This window comes from Rhipicephalus microplus, chromosome 3 (assembly GCF_043290135.1).
Source record: "Rhipicephalus microplus isolate Deutch F79 chromosome 3, USDA_Rmic, whole genome shotgun sequence".
NCBI lineage: Eukaryota > Metazoa > Arthropoda > Arachnida > Ixodida > Ixodidae > Rhipicephalus > Rhipicephalus microplus.
The window spans coordinates 158,378,952-158,395,305 of NC_134702.1; the positions used below are offsets into that span (position 1 = coordinate 158,378,952).

The 16,354-nt window shown below is 49.7% G+C and overlaps 30 non-coding genes across 30 annotated transcripts; all 30 read left to right on the top strand.

Annotated features, from left to right (window-relative positions):
• Window positions 1-522: 522 nt before the first annotated feature.
• TRNAE-CUC (transfer RNA glutamic acid (anticodon CUC)) lies at window positions 523-594 on the top strand. Its single transcript has one exon. It is a non-coding gene; the product is annotated as a tRNA-Glu (tRNA).
• Window positions 595-704: 110 nt separating this feature from the next.
• TRNAE-CUC (transfer RNA glutamic acid (anticodon CUC)) lies at window positions 705-776 on the top strand. Its single transcript has one exon. It is a non-coding gene; the product is annotated as a tRNA-Glu (tRNA).
• Window positions 777-889: 113 nt separating this feature from the next.
• Window positions 890-961, top strand: TRNAE-UUC (transfer RNA glutamic acid (anticodon UUC)). The gene has a single exon. It is a non-coding gene; the product is annotated as a tRNA-Glu (tRNA).
• Window positions 962-1,263: 302 nt separating this feature from the next.
• Window positions 1,264-1,335, top strand: TRNAE-UUC (transfer RNA glutamic acid (anticodon UUC)). Its single transcript has one exon. It is a non-coding gene; the product is annotated as a tRNA-Glu (tRNA).
• A 482-nt stretch (window positions 1,336-1,817) lies between these two features.
• Window positions 1,818-1,889, top strand: TRNAE-CUC (transfer RNA glutamic acid (anticodon CUC)). Its single transcript has one exon. It is a non-coding gene; the product is annotated as a tRNA-Glu (tRNA).
• A 294-nt stretch (window positions 1,890-2,183) lies between these two features.
• On the top strand, window positions 2,184-2,255 carry TRNAE-UUC (transfer RNA glutamic acid (anticodon UUC)). Its single transcript has one exon. It is a non-coding gene; the product is annotated as a tRNA-Glu (tRNA).
• A 665-nt stretch (window positions 2,256-2,920) lies between these two features.
• TRNAE-CUC (transfer RNA glutamic acid (anticodon CUC)) lies at window positions 2,921-2,992 on the top strand. The gene has a single exon. It is a non-coding gene; the product is annotated as a tRNA-Glu (tRNA).
• A 109-nt stretch (window positions 2,993-3,101) lies between these two features.
• Window positions 3,102-3,173, top strand: TRNAE-CUC (transfer RNA glutamic acid (anticodon CUC)). The gene has a single exon. It is a non-coding gene; the product is annotated as a tRNA-Glu (tRNA).
• Window positions 3,174-4,392: 1,219 nt separating this feature from the next.
• Window positions 4,393-4,464, top strand: TRNAE-UUC (transfer RNA glutamic acid (anticodon UUC)). The gene has a single exon. It is a non-coding gene; the product is annotated as a tRNA-Glu (tRNA).
• Window positions 4,465-5,133: 669 nt separating this feature from the next.
• Window positions 5,134-5,205, top strand: TRNAE-CUC (transfer RNA glutamic acid (anticodon CUC)). The gene has a single exon. It is a non-coding gene; the product is annotated as a tRNA-Glu (tRNA).
• Window positions 5,206-5,315: 110 nt separating this feature from the next.
• On the top strand, window positions 5,316-5,387 carry TRNAE-UUC (transfer RNA glutamic acid (anticodon UUC)). Its single transcript has one exon. It is a non-coding gene; the product is annotated as a tRNA-Glu (tRNA).
• An 848-nt stretch (window positions 5,388-6,235) lies between these two features.
• Window positions 6,236-6,307, top strand: TRNAE-UUC (transfer RNA glutamic acid (anticodon UUC)). Its single transcript has one exon. It is a non-coding gene; the product is annotated as a tRNA-Glu (tRNA).
• A 481-nt stretch (window positions 6,308-6,788) lies between these two features.
• Window positions 6,789-6,860, top strand: TRNAE-CUC (transfer RNA glutamic acid (anticodon CUC)). The gene has a single exon. It is a non-coding gene; the product is annotated as a tRNA-Glu (tRNA).
• Window positions 6,861-6,970: 110 nt separating this feature from the next.
• TRNAE-CUC (transfer RNA glutamic acid (anticodon CUC)) lies at window positions 6,971-7,042 on the top strand. The gene has a single exon. It is a non-coding gene; the product is annotated as a tRNA-Glu (tRNA).
• Window positions 7,043-7,709: 667 nt separating this feature from the next.
• TRNAE-CUC (transfer RNA glutamic acid (anticodon CUC)) lies at window positions 7,710-7,781 on the top strand. Its single transcript has one exon. It is a non-coding gene; the product is annotated as a tRNA-Glu (tRNA).
• A 297-nt stretch (window positions 7,782-8,078) lies between these two features.
• TRNAE-CUC (transfer RNA glutamic acid (anticodon CUC)) lies at window positions 8,079-8,150 on the top strand. The gene has a single exon. It is a non-coding gene; the product is annotated as a tRNA-Glu (tRNA).
• A 110-nt stretch (window positions 8,151-8,260) lies between these two features.
• On the top strand, window positions 8,261-8,332 carry TRNAE-UUC (transfer RNA glutamic acid (anticodon UUC)). Its single transcript has one exon. It is a non-coding gene; the product is annotated as a tRNA-Glu (tRNA).
• Window positions 8,333-9,182: 850 nt separating this feature from the next.
• On the top strand, window positions 9,183-9,254 carry TRNAE-UUC (transfer RNA glutamic acid (anticodon UUC)). The gene has a single exon. It is a non-coding gene; the product is annotated as a tRNA-Glu (tRNA).
• Window positions 9,255-9,367: 113 nt separating this feature from the next.
• TRNAE-CUC (transfer RNA glutamic acid (anticodon CUC)) lies at window positions 9,368-9,439 on the top strand. The gene has a single exon. It is a non-coding gene; the product is annotated as a tRNA-Glu (tRNA).
• Window positions 9,440-9,552: 113 nt separating this feature from the next.
• On the top strand, window positions 9,553-9,624 carry TRNAE-CUC (transfer RNA glutamic acid (anticodon CUC)). The gene has a single exon. It is a non-coding gene; the product is annotated as a tRNA-Glu (tRNA).
• Window positions 9,625-9,917: 293 nt separating this feature from the next.
• On the top strand, window positions 9,918-9,989 carry TRNAE-CUC (transfer RNA glutamic acid (anticodon CUC)). The gene has a single exon. It is a non-coding gene; the product is annotated as a tRNA-Glu (tRNA).
• An 849-nt stretch (window positions 9,990-10,838) lies between these two features.
• On the top strand, window positions 10,839-10,910 carry TRNAE-CUC (transfer RNA glutamic acid (anticodon CUC)). The gene has a single exon. It is a non-coding gene; the product is annotated as a tRNA-Glu (tRNA).
• Window positions 10,911-11,019: 109 nt separating this feature from the next.
• On the top strand, window positions 11,020-11,091 carry TRNAE-CUC (transfer RNA glutamic acid (anticodon CUC)). The gene has a single exon. It is a non-coding gene; the product is annotated as a tRNA-Glu (tRNA).
• Window positions 11,092-12,130: 1,039 nt separating this feature from the next.
• On the top strand, window positions 12,131-12,202 carry TRNAE-CUC (transfer RNA glutamic acid (anticodon CUC)). Its single transcript has one exon. It is a non-coding gene; the product is annotated as a tRNA-Glu (tRNA).
• Window positions 12,203-12,312: 110 nt separating this feature from the next.
• TRNAE-UUC (transfer RNA glutamic acid (anticodon UUC)) lies at window positions 12,313-12,384 on the top strand. Its single transcript has one exon. It is a non-coding gene; the product is annotated as a tRNA-Glu (tRNA).
• Window positions 12,385-13,054: 670 nt separating this feature from the next.
• TRNAE-CUC (transfer RNA glutamic acid (anticodon CUC)) lies at window positions 13,055-13,126 on the top strand. The gene has a single exon. It is a non-coding gene; the product is annotated as a tRNA-Glu (tRNA).
• A 110-nt stretch (window positions 13,127-13,236) lies between these two features.
• TRNAE-UUC (transfer RNA glutamic acid (anticodon UUC)) lies at window positions 13,237-13,308 on the top strand. Its single transcript has one exon. It is a non-coding gene; the product is annotated as a tRNA-Glu (tRNA).
• Window positions 13,309-14,156: 848 nt separating this feature from the next.
• TRNAE-UUC (transfer RNA glutamic acid (anticodon UUC)) lies at window positions 14,157-14,228 on the top strand. Its single transcript has one exon. It is a non-coding gene; the product is annotated as a tRNA-Glu (tRNA).
• Window positions 14,229-14,709: 481 nt separating this feature from the next.
• TRNAE-CUC (transfer RNA glutamic acid (anticodon CUC)) lies at window positions 14,710-14,781 on the top strand. Its single transcript has one exon. It is a non-coding gene; the product is annotated as a tRNA-Glu (tRNA).
• Window positions 14,782-14,891: 110 nt separating this feature from the next.
• TRNAE-CUC (transfer RNA glutamic acid (anticodon CUC)) lies at window positions 14,892-14,963 on the top strand. Its single transcript has one exon. It is a non-coding gene; the product is annotated as a tRNA-Glu (tRNA).
• Window positions 14,964-16,354: the final 1,391 nt, after the last annotated feature.

Genomic DNA, 16,354 nt, shown 5'->3' on the forward strand with positions numbered 1-16,354 from the left:
TTCACCCAGAAGGCCCGGGTTTGATTCCTGGTGTCGGAAGTATTTTCTTTTATCTGCTGTCATCAAGTCTCCAATTCGCGCACGCTATCTAACTTCAATAGTTTTACCCTGTTGGCCGAATGGCTAAGCGATCGCTCCGTCCCTCTCCGTTCTACAGCATGGTCTAGTGTCTAGGATACCTATGGCGCTCTCACCCAGGAGGCCCGCGTCCGATTCCCCGTGTCGGAAGTATTTTTTCATCTGCTATCATCAAGTCTCCAATTTGCGCATGCTATATAACTTCAATACTTTTACCCTGTTGGCCGAATGGCTAAGCGATCGCTCTGTCCCTCTCCGTTCTCCGGCATGGTCTAGTGGCTTGGATACCTGGCTCTCACCCAGGAGGCCTGCGTGTGATTCCCGGTATTGGAAGTATTTTTTTATCTGCTATCATCAAGTCTTCAATTTGCGCATACTATATAACTTCAATACTTTTACCCTGTTGGCCGAATGGCTAAGCGATCGCTCAGTCCCTCTTCGTTCTCCGGCATGGTCTAGTGGCTAGGATACCTAGCTCTCACCCAGGAGGCCTGGATTCGATTCCCGGTGTCGGAAGTATTTTTTATCTGCTATTATCAAGTATCCAATTTACGCACGCTATGTAACTTCAATACTTTTACCCTGTTGGCCAAATGGCTAAGCGATCGCTCCGTCCCTCTCCGTTCTCCGGCATGGTCTAGTGGCTAGGATACCTGGCTCTCACCCAGGAGGCCCGGGTACGATTCCCGGTGTCGGAAGTATTTTCTTTTATCTGCTGTCTTCAAGCCTCCAATTTGCGCATGCTTTGTAACTTCAATACTTTTACCCTGTTGGCCGAATATCAAAGCGATCGCTCCGTCCCTCTCCGTTCTCCGGCGTGGTCTAGTGGCTAGGATACCTGGCTTTCACCCAGGAGGCCCGGGTTCGATTCCCGGTGTCAGAAGTATTTTCTTTTATCTGCTGTCATCAAGTCTCCAATTTGCGCACGCTATGTAACTTCAATAGTTTTACCCTGTTGGCCGAATGGCTAAGCGATCGCTCCGTCCCTCTCCGTTCTACAGCATGGTCTAGTGTCTAGGATACCTATGGCGCTCTCACCCAGGAGGCCCGGGTTCGATTCCCGGTGTCGGAAGTATTTTCTTTTATCTGCTATCATCAAGTCTCCAATTTGCGCACGCTAAGTAACTTCAATACTTTTACCCTGTTGACCGAATCGCTAAGCGATCGCTCCGTCCCTCTCCGTTCTCCGGCATGGTCTAGTGGCTAGGATACCTGGCTTTCACCCAGGAGGCCCGGGTTCGATTCCCGGTGTCAGAAGTATTTTCTTTTATCTGCTGTCATCAAGTCTCCAATTTGCGCACGCTATGTAACTTTAATAGTTTTACCCTGTTGGCCGAATGGCTAAGCGATCGCTCCGTCCCTCTCCGTTCTACAGCATGGTCTAGTGTCTAGGATACCTATGGCGCTCTCACCCAGGAGGCCCGCGTCCGATTCCCGGTGTCGAAAGTATTTTTTCATCTGCTATCATCAAGTCTCCAATTTGCGCGTGCTATATAACTTCAATACTTTTACCCTGTTGGCCGAATGGCTAAGCGATCGCTCTGTCCCTCTCCGTTTTCCGGCATGGTCTAGTGGCTTGGATACCTGGCTCTCACCCAGGAGGCCCGCGTGCGATTCCCGGTATCGGAAGTATTTTTTATCTGCTATCATCAAGTCTCCAATTTGCGCATACTATATAACTTCAATACTTTTACCCTGTTGGCCGAATGGCTAAGCGATCGCTCAGTCCCTCTCCGTTCTCCGGCATGGTCTAGTGGCTAGGATACCTAGCTCTCACCCAGGAGGCCTGGATTCGATTCCCGGTGTCGGAAGTATTTTTTATCTGCTATTATCAAGTATCCAATTTACGCACGCTATGTAACTTCAATACTTTTACCCTGTTGGCCGAATGGCTAAGCGATCTCTCCGTCCCTCTCCGTTCTCCGGCATGGACTAGTGTCTAGGATGCCTGGCTCTCACCCAGGAAGCCCGGTTGCGATTCCTGGGGTCGGAAGTATTTTTTTTATCAGCTATCATCAAGTCTGCAAATTGCGCACGCTATGTATCTTCAATACTTCTACCTTGTTGGCCGAATGGCTAAGCGATCGCTCCGTCCTTCTCCGTTCTCCAGCATGGTCTAGTGGCTAGGATACCTGGCTTTCACCCAGGAGGCCCTGGTTCGATTCCCGGCGTCGGAAGTATTTTCCTTTATCTGCTGTCATCAAGTCTACAATTTGCGCTCGCTATGTAACTTCAATAGTTTTACCCTGTTGGCCGAATCACTAAGCGTTCGCTCCGCCTTTCTCCCTTTTCCGGCATGGTCTAGTGGCTAGGATACCTATGGCGCTCTCACCCAGGAGGCCCGCGTCCGATTCCCGGTGTCGGAAGTATTTTTTCATCTGCTATCATCAAGTCTCCAATTTGCGCATGCTATATAACTTCAATACTTTTACCCTGTTCGCCGAATGGCTAAGCGATCGCTCTGTCCCTCTCCGTTCTCCGGCATGGTTTAGTGGCTTGGATACCTGGCTCTCACCCAGGAGGCCTGCTTGCGATTCCCGGTATCGGAAGTATTTTTTTATCTGCTATCATCAAGTCTCCAATTTGCGCATACTATATAACTTCAATACTTTTACCCTGTTGGCCGAATGGCTAAGCGATCGCTCAGTCCCTCTCCGTTCTCCGGCAGGGTCTAGTGGCTAGGATACCTAGCTCTCACCCAGAAGGCCTGGATTCGATTCCCGGTGTCGGAAGTATTTTTTATCTGCTATTATCAAGTATCCAATTTACGCACGCTATGTAACTTGAATAGTTTCACCCTGTTGGCCGAATGGCTAAGCGATCGCTCCGTCCCTCTCCGTTCTCTGGCATGGTCTAGTGGCTTGGACACCTGGCTCTCACCCAGGAGGCCCGGGTACGATTCCCGGTGTCGGAAGCATTTTTATCTGCTATTATCAAGTATCTAATTTACGCACGCTATGTAACTTCAATACTTTTACCCTGTTGGCCAAATGGCTAAGTGATCGCTCCGTCCCTCTCCGTTCTCCGGCATGGTCTAGTGGCTAGGATACCTGGCTCTCACCCAGGAGGCCGGGGTTCGATTCCCGGTGTCGGAAGTATTTTCTTTTATCTGCTATCATCAAGTCTCCAATTTGCGCACGCTATGTGACTTCAATACTTTTACCCTGTTGGCCGAATCGCTAAGCGATCGCTCCGTCCCTCTCCGTTCTCCGGCATGGTGTAGTGGCTAGGATACCTGGCTTTCACCCAAGAGGCGCGGGTTCGATTCCCGGTGTCGGATATTTTCTTTTATCAGCTGTCATCAAGTCTCCAATTTGCGCACGCTATGTAACTTCAATAGTTTTACCCTGTTGGCGGAATGGCTAAGTGATCGCTCCGTCCCTCTCCGTTCTACAGCATGGTCTAGTGTCTAGGATACCTGGCTTTCACACAGGAAGCCCGGGTTCGATTCCCGGTGTCGGAAGTATTTTCTTTTATCTGCTGTCATCAAGTCTCCAATTTGCGCACGCTATGTAACTTCAATAGTTGTACCCTGTTGGCCGAATGGCTAAGTGATCGCTCCGTCCCTCTCCGTTCTACAGCATGGTCTAGTGTCTAGGATACCTGGCTTTCACACAGGAGGCCCGGGTTCGATTCCCGGTGTCGGAAGTATTTTCTTTTATCTGCTGTCATCAAGTCTCCAATTTGCGCACGCTATGTAACTTCAATAGTTTTACCCTGTTGGCCGAATGGCTAAGCGATCGCTCCGTCCCTCTCCGTTCTACAGCATGGTGTAGTGTCTAGGATACCTATGGCGCTCTCACCCAGGAGGCCCGCGTCCGATTCCCGGTGTCGGAACTATTTTTTCATCTGCTATCATCAAGTCTCCAATTTGCGAATGCTATATAACTTCAATACTTTTACCCTGTTGGCCGAATGGCTAAGCGATCGCTCTGTCCCTCTCCGTTCTCCGGCATGGTCTAGTGGCTTGGATACCTGGCTCTCACCTAGGAGGCCCGCGTGCGATTCCCGGTATCGGAAGTATTTTTTTTATCTGCTGTCATCAAGTCTCCAATTTGCGCACGGTATGTAACTTGAATAGTTTCACCCTGTTGGCCGAATGGCTAAGCGATCGCTCCGTCCCTCTACGTTCTCTGGCATGGCCTAGTGGCTTGGAGACCTGGCTCTCACCCAGGAGGCCCGGGTACGATTCCCGGTGTCGGAAGTATTTTTTATCTGCTATTATCAAGTATCCAATTTACGCACGCTATGTAACTTCAATACTTTTACCCTGTTGGCCAAATGGCTAAGCAATCGCTCCGTCCTTCTCCGTTCTCCGGCATGGTCTAGTGGCTAGGATACCTGGCTTTCACCCAGGAGGACCGCGTTCGATTCTCGGTGTCGGAAGTATTTTCTTTTATCTGCTGTCATCAAGTCTCCAATTTGCGCACGCTATGTAACTTCAATAGTTTTACCCTGTTGGCCGAATGGCTAAGCGATCGCTCCGTCCCTCCGTTCTACAGCATGATCTAGTGTCTAGGATACCTATGGCGCTCTCACCCAGGAGGCCTGCGTCTGATTCCCGGTGTCGGAAGTATTTTTTCATCTGCTATTATCAAGTCTCCAATTTGCGCATGCTATATAACTTCAATAGTTTTACCCTGTTGGCCGAATGGCTAAGCGATCGCTCCGTCCCTCTCCGTTCTACAGCATGGTCTAGTGCCTAGCATACCTATGGCGCTCTCACCCAGGAGGCCCGCGTCCGATTCCCGGTGTCGGAAGTATTTTTTCATCTGCTATCATCAAGTCTCCAATTTGCGCATGCTATATAACTTCAATACTTTTACCCTGTTGGCCGAATGGCTAAGCGATCGCTCTGTCCCTCTCCGTTCTCCGGCTTGGTCTAGTGGCTTGGATACCTGGCTCTCACCCAGGAGGCCCGCGTGCGATTCCCGGTATCGGAAGTATTTTTTTTATCTGCTGTCATCAAGTCTCCAATTTGCGCACGGTATGTAACTTGAATAGTTTCACCCTGTTGGCCGAATGGCTAAGCGATCGCTCCGTCCCTCTACGTTCTCTGGCATGGTCTAGTGGCTTGGACACCTGGCTCTCACCCAGGAGGCCCGGGTACGATTCCCGGTGTCGGAAGTATTTTTTATCTGCTATTATCAAGTATCCAATTTACGCACGCTATGTAACTTCAATACTTTTACCCTGTTGGCCAAATGGCTAAGCAATCGCTCCGTCCTTCTCCGTTCTCAGGCATGGTCTAGTGGCTAGGATACCTGGCTTTCACCCAGGAGGACCGGGTTCGATTCCCGGTGTCGGAAGTATTTTCTTTTATCTGCTGTCATCAAGTCTCCAATTTGCGCACGCTATGTAACTTCAATAGTTTTACCCTGTTGGCCGAATGGCTAAGCGATCGCTCCGTCCCTCCGTTCTACAGCATGATCTAGTGTCTAGGATACCTATGGCGCTCTCACCCAGGAGGCCTGCATCTGATTCCCGGTGTCGGAAGTATTTTTTCATCTGCTATTATCAAGTCTCCAATTTGCGCATGCTATATAACTTCAATACTTTTACGCTGTTGGCCGAATGGCTAAGCAATCGCTCTGTCCCTCTCCGTTCTCCGGCATGGTCTAGTGGCTTGGATACTTGGCTCTCACCCAGGAGGCCTGGATTCGATTCCCGGTGTGGGAAGTATTTTCTTTTATCTGCTGTTTTCAAGCCTCCAATTTGCGCATGCTTTGTAACTTCAATACTTTTACCCTGTTGGCCGAATATCTAAGCGATCGCTCCGTCCCTCTCCGTTCTCCGGCGTGGTCTAGTGGCTAGGATATCTAACTCTCACCCAGGAGAACCTGGTTCGATTCTCGGTGTCGGAAGTATTGTTTTATCTGCTGTCATCAAGTCTCCAATTTGCGCACGGTATGTAACTTCAAGTTTTACCCTATTGGCCGAATGGCTAAGCGATCTCTCCGTTCCTCTCCGTTCTCCGGCATGGTCTAGTGTCTAGGATACCTGGCTCTCACCCAGGAAGCCGGGTTGCGATTCCTGGGGTCGGGAGTATTTTTTTTATCAGCTATCATCAAGTCTCCAAATTGCGCACGCTATGTATCTTCAATACTTCTACCTTGTTGGCCGAATGGCTAAGCGATCGCTCCGTCCTTCTCCGTTCTCCGGCATGGTCTAGTGGCTAGGATACCTGGCTTTCACCCAGGAGGCCCTGGTTCGATTCCCGGTGTCGGAAGTATTTTCTTTTATCTGCTGTCTTCAAGCCTCCAATTTGCGCATGCTTTGTAACTTCAATACTTTTACCCTGTTGGCCGAATGGCTAAGCGATCGCTCCCTCCCTCTCAAATCTCTGGCATGGTCTAGTGGCTAGGATACCTGGCTCTCACCCAGCAGGCCCGGGTACGATTCCCGGTGTCAGAAGTTTTTTCTTTTATCTGCTGTCATCAAGTCTCCGATTTGCGCACGGTATGTAACTTCAATAGTTTTACCCTGTTGGCCGAATGGCTAAGCGATCTCTCCGTCCCTCTCCGTTCTCCGGCATGTTCTAGTGTCTAGGATACCTGGCTCTCACCCAGGAAGCCCGGTTGCGATTCCTGGGGTCGGGAGTATTTTTTTATCAGCTATCATCAAGTCTCCAAATTGCGCACGCTATGTATCTTCAATACTTCTACCTTCTTGGCCGAATGGCTAAGCGATCGCTCCGTCCCTCTTTGTTATCTGGCATGGTCTAGTGGCTTGGACACCTGGCTCTCACCCAGGAGGCCCGGGTACGATTCCCGGTGTCGGAAGTATTTTTTATCTGCTATTATCAAGTATCCAATTTACGCACGCTATGTAACTTCAATACTTTTACCCTGTTGGCCAAATGGCTAAGTGATCGCTCCGTCCCTCTCTGTTCTCCAGCATGGTCTAGTGGCTAGGATACCTGGCTCTCACCCAGGAGGCCCAGGTTCGATTCCCGGTGTCGGAAGTATTTTCTTTTATCTGCTATCATCAAGTCTCCAATTTGCGCACGCTATGTAACTTCAATACTTTTACCCTGTTGGCCGAATCGCTAAGCTATCGCTCCGTCCCTCTCCGTTCTCCAGCATGGTCTAGTGGCTAGGATACCTGGCTTTAACCCAGAAGGCCCGGGTTCGATTCCCAGTGTCGGAAGTATTTTCTTTTATCTGCTGTCATCAAGTCTCTAATTTGCGCACGCTATCTAACTTCAATAGTTTTACCCTGTTGGCCGAATGGCTAAGCGATCGCTCCGTCCCTCTCCGTTCTACAGCATGGTCTAGTGTCTAGGATACCTATGGCGCTCTCACCCAGGAGGCCCGCGTCCGATTCCCGGTGTCGGAAGTATTTTTTCATCTGCTATCATCAAGTCTCCAATTTGCGCATACTATATAACTTCAATACTTTTACCCTGTTGGCCGAATGGCTAAGCGATCGCTCAGTCCCTCTCCGTTCTCCGGCAGGGTCTAGTGGCTAGCATACCTAGCTCTCACCCAGGAGGCCTGGATTCGATTCCCGGTGTCGGAAGTATTTTTTATCTGCTATTATCAAGTATCCAATTTACGCACGCTATGTAACTTCAATACTTTTACCCTGTTGGCCAAATGGCTAAGTGATCGCTCCGTCCCTCTCTGTTCTCCGGCATGGTCTAGTGGCTAGGATACCTGGCTCTCACCCAGGAGGCCGGGGTTCGATTCCCGGTGTCGGAAGTATTTTCTTTTATCTGCTATCATCAAGTCTCCAATTTGCGCACGCTATGTGACTTCAATACTTTTACCCTGTTGGCCGAATCGCTAAGCGTACGCTCCGTCCCTCTCCGTTCTCCGGCATGGTCTAGTGGCTAGGATACCTGGCTCTCACCCAGGAGGCCCGCGTGCGATTCCCGGTATCGGAAGTATTTTTTTTATCTGCTGTCATCAAGTCTCCAATTTGCGCACGGTATGTAACTTGAATAGTTTCACCCTGTTGGCCGAATGGCTAAGCGATCGCTCCGTCCCTCTACGTTCTCTGGCATGGTCTAGTGGCTTGGACACCTGGCTCTCACCCAGGAGGCCCGGGTACAATTCCCGGTGTCGGAAGTATTTTTTATCTGCTATTATCAAGTATCCAATTTACGCACGCTATGTAACTTCAATACTTTTACCCTGTTGGCCAAATGGCTAAGCAATCGCTCCATCCTTCTCCGTTCTCCGGCATGGTCTAGTGGCTAGGATACCTGGCTTTCACCCAGGAGGCCCGGGTTCGATTCCCGGTGTCGGAAGTATTTTCTTTTATCTGCTGTCATCAAGTCTTCAATTTGCGCACGCTATGTAACTTCAATAGTTTTACCCTGTTGGCCGAATGGCTAAGCGATCGCTCCGTCCCTCTCCGTTCTACAGCATGATCTAGTGTCTAGGATACCTATGGCGCTGTCACCCAGGAGGCCCGCGTCTGATTCCCGGTGTCGGAAGTATTTTTTCATCTGCTATTATCAAGTCTCCAATTTGCGCATGCTATATAACTTCAATACTTTTACGCTGTTGGCCGAATGGCTAAGCGATCGCTCTGTCTCTCTCCATTCTCCGGCATGGTCTAGTGGCTTGGATACCTGGCTCTCACCCAGGAGGCCTGGATTCGATTCCCGGTGTGGGAAGTATTTTCTTTTATCTGCTGTTTTCAAGCCTCCAATTTGCGCATGCTTTGTAACTTCAATACTTTTACCCTGTTGGCCGAATATCTAAGCGATCGCTCCGTCCCTCTCCGTTCTCCGGCGTGGTCCAGTGGCTAGGATATCTGGCTCTCACCCAGGAGAACCTGGTTCGATTCTTGGTGTCGGAAGTGTTCTTTTATCTGCTGTCATCAAGTCTCCAATTTGCGCACGGTATGTAACTTGAATAGTTTCTCCCTGTTGGCTGAATGGCTAAGCGATCGCTCCGTCCCTCTTCGTTCTCTGGCATGGTCTAGTGGCTTGGAAACCTGGCTCTCACCCAGGAGGCCCGGGTACGATTCCCGGTGTCGGAAGTATTTTTTATCTGCTATTATCAAGTATCCAATTTACGCACGCTATGTAACTTCAATAGTTTTACCCTGTTGGCCGAATGGCTAAGCGATCGCTCTGTCCCTCTCCGTTCTCCAGCATGGTCTAGTGGCTAGGATACCTGGCTTTCACCCAGGAGGCCCTGGTTCGATTCCCGGCGTCGGAAGTATTTTCTTTTATCTGCTGTCATCAAGTCTACAATTTGCGCTCGCTATGTAACTTCAATAGTTTTACCCTGTTGGCCGAATCACTAAGCGTTCGCTCCGCCTTTCTCCCTTTTCCGGCATGGTCTAGTGGCTAGGATACCTGGCTCTCACCCAGGAGGCCCGGGTACGATTCCCGGTGTCGGAAGTATTTTCTTTTATCTGCTGTCCTCAAGCCTCAAATTTGCGCATGCTTTGTAACTTCAATACTTTTATCCTGTTGGCCGAATATCTAAGCGATCGCTCCGTCCCTCTCCGTTCTCCGGCGTGGTCTAGTGGCTAGGATATCTGGCTCTCACCCAGGAGACCCTGGTTCGATTCTTGGTGTCGGAAGTATTCTTTTATCTGCTGTCATCAAGTCTCCAATTTGCGCACGGTATGTAACTTGAATAGTTTCTCCCTGTTGGCTGAATGGCTAAGCGATCGCTCCGTCCCTCTTCGTTCTCTGGCATGGTCTAGTGGCTTGGAAACCTGGCTCTCACCCAGGAGGCCCGGGTACGATTCCCGGTGTCGGAAGTATTTTTTATCTGCTATTATCAAGTATCCAATTTACGCACGCTATGTAACTTCAATACTTTTACCCTGTTGGCCAAATGGCTAAGTGATCGCTCCGTCCCTCTCTGTTCTCCAGCATGGTCTAGTGGCTAGGATACCTGGCTCTCACCCAGGAGGCCCAGGTTAGATTCCCGGTGTCGGAAGTATTTTTTTTATCTGCTATCATCAAGTCTCTAATTTGCGCACGCTATGTAACTTCAATACTTTTACCCTGTTGGCCGAATCGCTAAGCGATCGCTCCGTCCCTCTCCGTTCTCCAGCATGGTCTAGTGGCTAGGATACCTGGCTTTAACCCAGAAGGCCCGGGTTCGATTCCCAGTGTCGGAAGTATTTTCTTTTATCTGCTGTCATCAAGTGTCCAATTTGCGCACGCTATCTAACTTCAATAGTTTTACCCTGTTAGCCGAATGGCTAAGGGATCGCTCCGTCCCTCTCCGTTCTACAGCATGGTCTAGTGTCTAGGATACCTATGGCGCTCTCACCCAGGAGGCCCGCGTCCGATTCCTGGTGTCGGAAGTATTTTTTCATCTGCTATCATCAAGTCTCCAATTTGCGCATGCTATATAACTTCAATACTTTTACCCTGTTCGCCGAATGGCTAAGCGATCGCTCTGTCCCTCTCCGTTCTCCGGCATGGTTTAGTGGCTTGGATACCTGGCTCTCACCCAGGAGGCCTGCTTGCGATTCCCGGTATCGGAAGTATTTTTTTATCTGCTATCATCAAGTCTCCAATTTGCGCATACTATAAAACTTCAATACTTTTACCCTGTTGGCCGAATGGCTAAGCGATCGCTCAGTCCCTCTCCGTTCTCCGGCAGGGTCTAGTGGCTAGGATACCTAGCTCTCACCCAGAAGGCCTGGATTCGATTCCCGGTGTCGGAAGTATTTTTTATCTGCTATTATCAAGTATCCAATTTACGCACGCTATGTAACTTGAATAGTTTCACCCTGTTGGCCGAATGGCTAAGCGATCGCTCCGTCCCTCTCCGTTCTCTGGCATGGTCTAGTGGCTTGGACACCTGGCTCTCACCCAGGAGGCCCGGGTACGATTCCCGGTGTCGGAAGCATTTTTATCTGCTATTATCAAGTATCTAATTTACGCACGCTATGTAACTTCAATACTTTTACCCTGTTGGCCAAATGGCTAAGTGATCGCTCCGTCCCTCTCCGTTCTCCGGCATGGTCTAGTGGCTAGGATACCTGGCTCTCACCCAGGAGGCCGGGGTTCGATTCCCGGTGTCGGAAGTATTTTCTTTTATCTGCTATCATCAAGTCTCCAATTTGCGCACGCTATGTGACTTCAATACTTTTACCCTGTTGGCCGAATCGCTAAGCGATCGCTCCGTCCCTCTCCGTTCTCCAGCATGGTGTAGTGGCTAGGATACCTGGCTTTCACCCAAGAGGCGCGGGTTCGATTCCCGGTGTCGGAAATATTTTCTTTTATCAGCTGTCATCAAGTCTCCAATTTGCGCACGCTATGTAACTTCAATAGTTTTACCCTGTTGGCGGAATGGCTAAGTGATCGCTCCGTCCCTCTCCGTTCTACAGCATGGTCTAGTGTCTAGGATACCTGGCTTTCACACAGGAAGCCCGGGTTCGATTCCCGGTGTCGGAAGTATTTTCTTTTATCTGCTGTCATCAAGTCTCCAATTTGCGCACGCTATGTAACTTCAATAGTTGTACCCTGTTGGCCGAATGGCTAAGTGATCGCTCCGTCCCTCTCCGTTCTACAGCATGGTCTAGTGTCTAGGATACCTGGCTTTCACACAGGAGGCCCGGGTTCGATTCCCGGTGTCGGAAGTATTTTCTTTTATCTGCTGTCATCAAGTCTCCAATTTGCGCACGCTATGTAACTTCAATAGTTTTACCCTGTTGGCCGAATGGCTAAGCGATCGCTCCGTCCCTCTCCGTTCTACAGCATGGTGTAGTGTCTAGGATACCTATGGCGCTCTCACCCAGGAGGCCCGCGTCCGATTCCCGGTGTCGGAACTATTTTTTCATCTGCTATCATCAAGTCTCCAATTTGCGAATGCTATATAACTTCAATACTTTTACCCTGTTGGCCGAATGGCTAAGCGATCGCTCTGTCCCTCTCCGTTCTCCGGCATGGTCTAGTGGCTTGGATACCTGGCTCTCACCCAGGAGGCCCGCGTGCGATTCCCGGTATCGGAAGTATTTTTTTTATCTGCTGTCATCAAGTCTCCAATTTGCGCACGGTATGTAACTTGAATAGTTTCACCCTGTTGGCCGAATGGCTAAGCGATCGCTCCGTCCCTCTACGTTCTCTGGCATGGCCTAGTGGCTTGGACACCTGGCTCTCACCCAGGAGGCCCGGGTACGATTCCCGGTGTCGGAAGTATTTTTTATCTGCTATTATCAAGTATCCAATTTACGCACGCTATGTAACTTCAATACTTTTACCCTGTTGGCCAAATGGCTAAGCAATCGCTCCGTCCTTCTCCGTTCTCCGGCATGGTCTAGTGGCTAGGATACCTGGCTTTCACCCAGGAGGACCGCGTTCGATTCTCGGTGTCGGAAGTATTTTCTTTTATCTGCTGTCATCAAGTCTCCAATTTGCGCACGCTATGTAACTTCAATAGTTTTACCCTGTTGGCCGAATGGCTAAGCGATCGCTCCGTCCCTCCGTTCTACAGCATGATCTAGTGTCTAGGATACCTATGGCGCTCTCACCCAGGAGGCCTGCGTCTGATTCCCGGTGTCGGAAGTATTTTTTCATCTGCTATTATCAAGTCTCCAATTTGCGCATGCTATATAACTTCAATAGTTTTACCCTGTTGGCCGAATGGCTAAGCGATCGCTCCGTCCCTCTCCGTTCTACAGCATGGTCTAGTGCCTAGGATACCTATGGCGCTCTCACCCAGGAGGCCCGCGTCCGATTCCCGGTGTCGGAAGTATTTTTTCATCTGCTATCATCAAGTCTCCAATTTGCGCATGCTATATAACTTCAATACTTTTACCCTGTTGGCCGAATGGCTAAGCGATCGCTCTGTCCCTCTCCGTTCTCCGGCTTGGTCTAGTGGCTTGGATACCTGGCTCTCACCCAGGAGGCCCGCGTGCGATTCCCGGTATCGGAAGTATTTTTTTTTATCTGCTGTCATCAAGTCTCCAATTTGCGCACGGTATGTAACTTGAATAGTTTCACCCTGTTGGCCGAATGGCTAAGCGATCGCTCCGTCCCTCTACGTTCTCTGGCATGGTCTAGTGGCTTGGACACCTGGCTCTCACCCAGGAGGCCCGGGTACGATTCCCGGTGTCGGAAGTATTTTTTATCTGCTATTATCAAGTATCCAATTTACGCACGCTATGTAACTTCAATACTTTTACCCTGTTGGCCAAATGGCTAAGCAATCGCTCCGTCCTTCTCCGTTCTCCGGCATGGTCTAGTGGCTAGGATACCTGGCTTTCACCCAGGAGGACCGGGTTCGATTCCCGGTGTCGGAAGTATTTTCTTTTATCTGCTGTCATCAAGTCTCCAATTTGCGCACGCTATGTAACTTCAATAGTTTTACCCTGTTGGCCGAATGGCTAAGCGATCGCTCCGTCCCTCCGTTCTACAGCATGATCTATTGTCTAGGATACCTATGGCGCTCTCACCCAGGAGGCCTGCATCTGATTCCCGGTGTCGGAAGTATTTTTTCATCTGCTATTATCAAGTCTCCAATTTGCGCATGCTATATAACTTCAATACTTTTACGCTGTTGGCCGAATGGCTAAGCAATCGCTCTGTCCCTCTCCGTTCTCCGGCATGGTCTAGTGGCTTGGATACTTGGCTCTCACCCAGGAGGCCTGGATTCGATTCCCGGTGTGGGAAGTATTTTCTTTTATCTGCTGTTTTCAAGCCTCCCATTTGCGCATGCTTTGTAACTTCAATACTTTTACCCTGTTGGCCGAATATCTAAGCGATCGCTCCGTCCCTCTCCGTTCTCCGGCGTGGTCTAGTGGCTAGGATATCTAACTCTCACCCAGGAGAACCTGGTTCGATTCTCGGTGTCGGAAGTATTGTTTTATCTGCTGTCATCAAGTCTCCAATTTGCGCACGGTATGTAACTTCAAGTTTTACCCTATTGGCCGAATGGCTAAGCGATCTCTCCGTTCCTCTCCGTTCTCCGGCATGGTCTAGTGTCTAGGATACCTGGCTCTCACCCAGGAAGCCGGGTTGCGATTCCTGGGGTCGGGAGTATTTTTTTTATCAGCTATCATCAAGTCTCCAAATTGCGCACGCTATGTATCTTCAATACTTCTACCTTGTTGGCCGAATGGCTAAGCGATCGCTCCGTCCTTCTCCGTTCTCCGGCATGGTCTAGTGGCTAGGATACCTGGCTTTCACCCAGGAGGCCCTGGTTCGATTCCCGGTGTCGGAAGTATTTTCTTTTATCTGCTGTCTTCAAGCCTCCAATTTGCGCATGCTTTGTAACTTCAATACTTTTACCCTGTTGGCAGAATGGCTAAGCGATCGCTCCCTCCCTCTCAAATCTCTGGCATGGTCTAGTGGCTAGGATACCTGGCTCTCACCCAGCAGGCCCGGGTACGATTCCCGGTGTCAGAAGTTTTTTCTTTTATCTGCTGTCATCAAGTCTCCGATTTGCGCACGGTATGTAACTTCAATAGTTTTACCCTGTTGGCCGAATGGCTAAGCGATCTCTCCGTCCCTCTCCGTTCTCCGGCATGTTCTAGTGTCTAGGATACCTGGCTCTCACCCAGGAAGCCCGGTTGCGATTCCTGGGGTCGGGAGTATTTTTTTATCAGCTATCATCAAGTCTCCAAATTGCGCACGCTATGTATCTTCAATACTTCTTCCTTCTTGGCCGAATGGCTAAGCGATCGCTCCGTCCCTCTTTGTTATCTGGCATGGTCTAGTGGCTTGGACACCTGGCTCTCACCCAGGAGGCCCGGGTACGATTCCCGGTGTCGGAAGTATTTTTTATCTGCTATTATCAAGTATCCAATTTACGCACGCTATGTAACTTCAATACTTTTACCCTGTTGGCCAAATGGCTAAGTGATCGCTCCGTCCCTCTCTGTTCTCCAGCATGGTCTAGTGGCTAGGATACCTGGCTCTCACCCAGGAGGCCCAGGTTCGATTCCCGGTGTCGGAAGTATTTTCTTTTATCTGCTATCATCAAGTCTCCAATTTGCGCACGCTATGTAACTTCAATACTGTTACATCGTACATAATGAATAGCACAGCATAAACGGAGACATCTTGTTTATCCCATCTTCTTCTTCTCTCCGTGGCGGCCACCGAGCGCGTGCCACCGCACAGCGCTGTAGTCGGTAGCGACGCCTTATACCACATATCCCCTCTTGCAAAAAAAAAAAATAAAATAAAATAAAATAAAAAATAAATGGTAGAAACACACAAAACTGTTTTTGTCTACTTCCTAATGAAGTCCTTCAATTTCTTTGGGGTCTTCCTTTTACGCTTGCTTTTCCTTGCAGGCGCATTAAATCCTGGACTGGTCAAAGCTTGCGTGCCGTCTAGTGGAGATGATACGGGGTCTGCCCTTTCATGACCATCCGCTCTTGATGTGTCCCATTGGGGCGCACTAGATGACCGATCAGATGCAGGGGACCAGTTCATAAGAGCAGAGGTTTCAGGCTGTAATGCATGAGAAGACCGATTAAATGCAGGTGTCCAGTTCATAACAGCAGGGGTGCCCGATTTCATTTTGTTGACCGCTCCGGGGTGAACTGCGATTAACTTGGATGCGTTCCACACACGCCCATCTTCCAAGAGGTACGAGGCCGGTCCACGTTTTCCAATGATCTTCTTGGGCGCGGAGAATTGTGAAGACAGCTTACCGTGAGCTGCAGTTGTCTTAACGCGCACGTAATCACCAACGACGAAACTGGGTTCCTTGGCTCCACGTTTTTCATCGGTGTAGCTCTTCGAGATCATTTGCTTGTTTTGTACGCGCTCTCGCAACTGTTCAATCGCCCTTGACGGGTCCGTGCTGAAGCATCTGTCGGGCAATCCCAATATGTCAAGTCTGGTGCGAGGTTGGCGTCGATGAAGAAGAACAGCGGGTGTCGCACCAGTAGTCGCGTGAGGCGTACAGCGATATACTTGCAGGTAATCAAGCATGGCTGTTCGTACGTCACGACGTTCAAGCAGGGCTAGTTGAATGTACGACTTCAGCACCCTATTGAATCTTTCCACCAAGCCGTTAGCTTGTGGGTAATACACGGAAGAGTTGTAGTGCGTTATTCCACGCTCCGTGAGAAACTCGTCAAAGCTTGCTGAAGAGAACTGTGGTCCATGATCGGATACAATACTACGTGGGTAGCCTTCTCGCGCAAAAAGTTCAAGTAAAAACTTCTTCACTGTAGAAGTGGTCGCATCTCGCACGAACGCCACTTCAGGCCACTTGCTATAATAGTCAATGGCAGTAATTGCATAACGGTAGTCGGCCGAAGCTTGCGAGAATGGTCCCACAATGTCGATGGCAATTTTTTCCCACGCCGCGTCAGGAAGAGGAACAGGTTG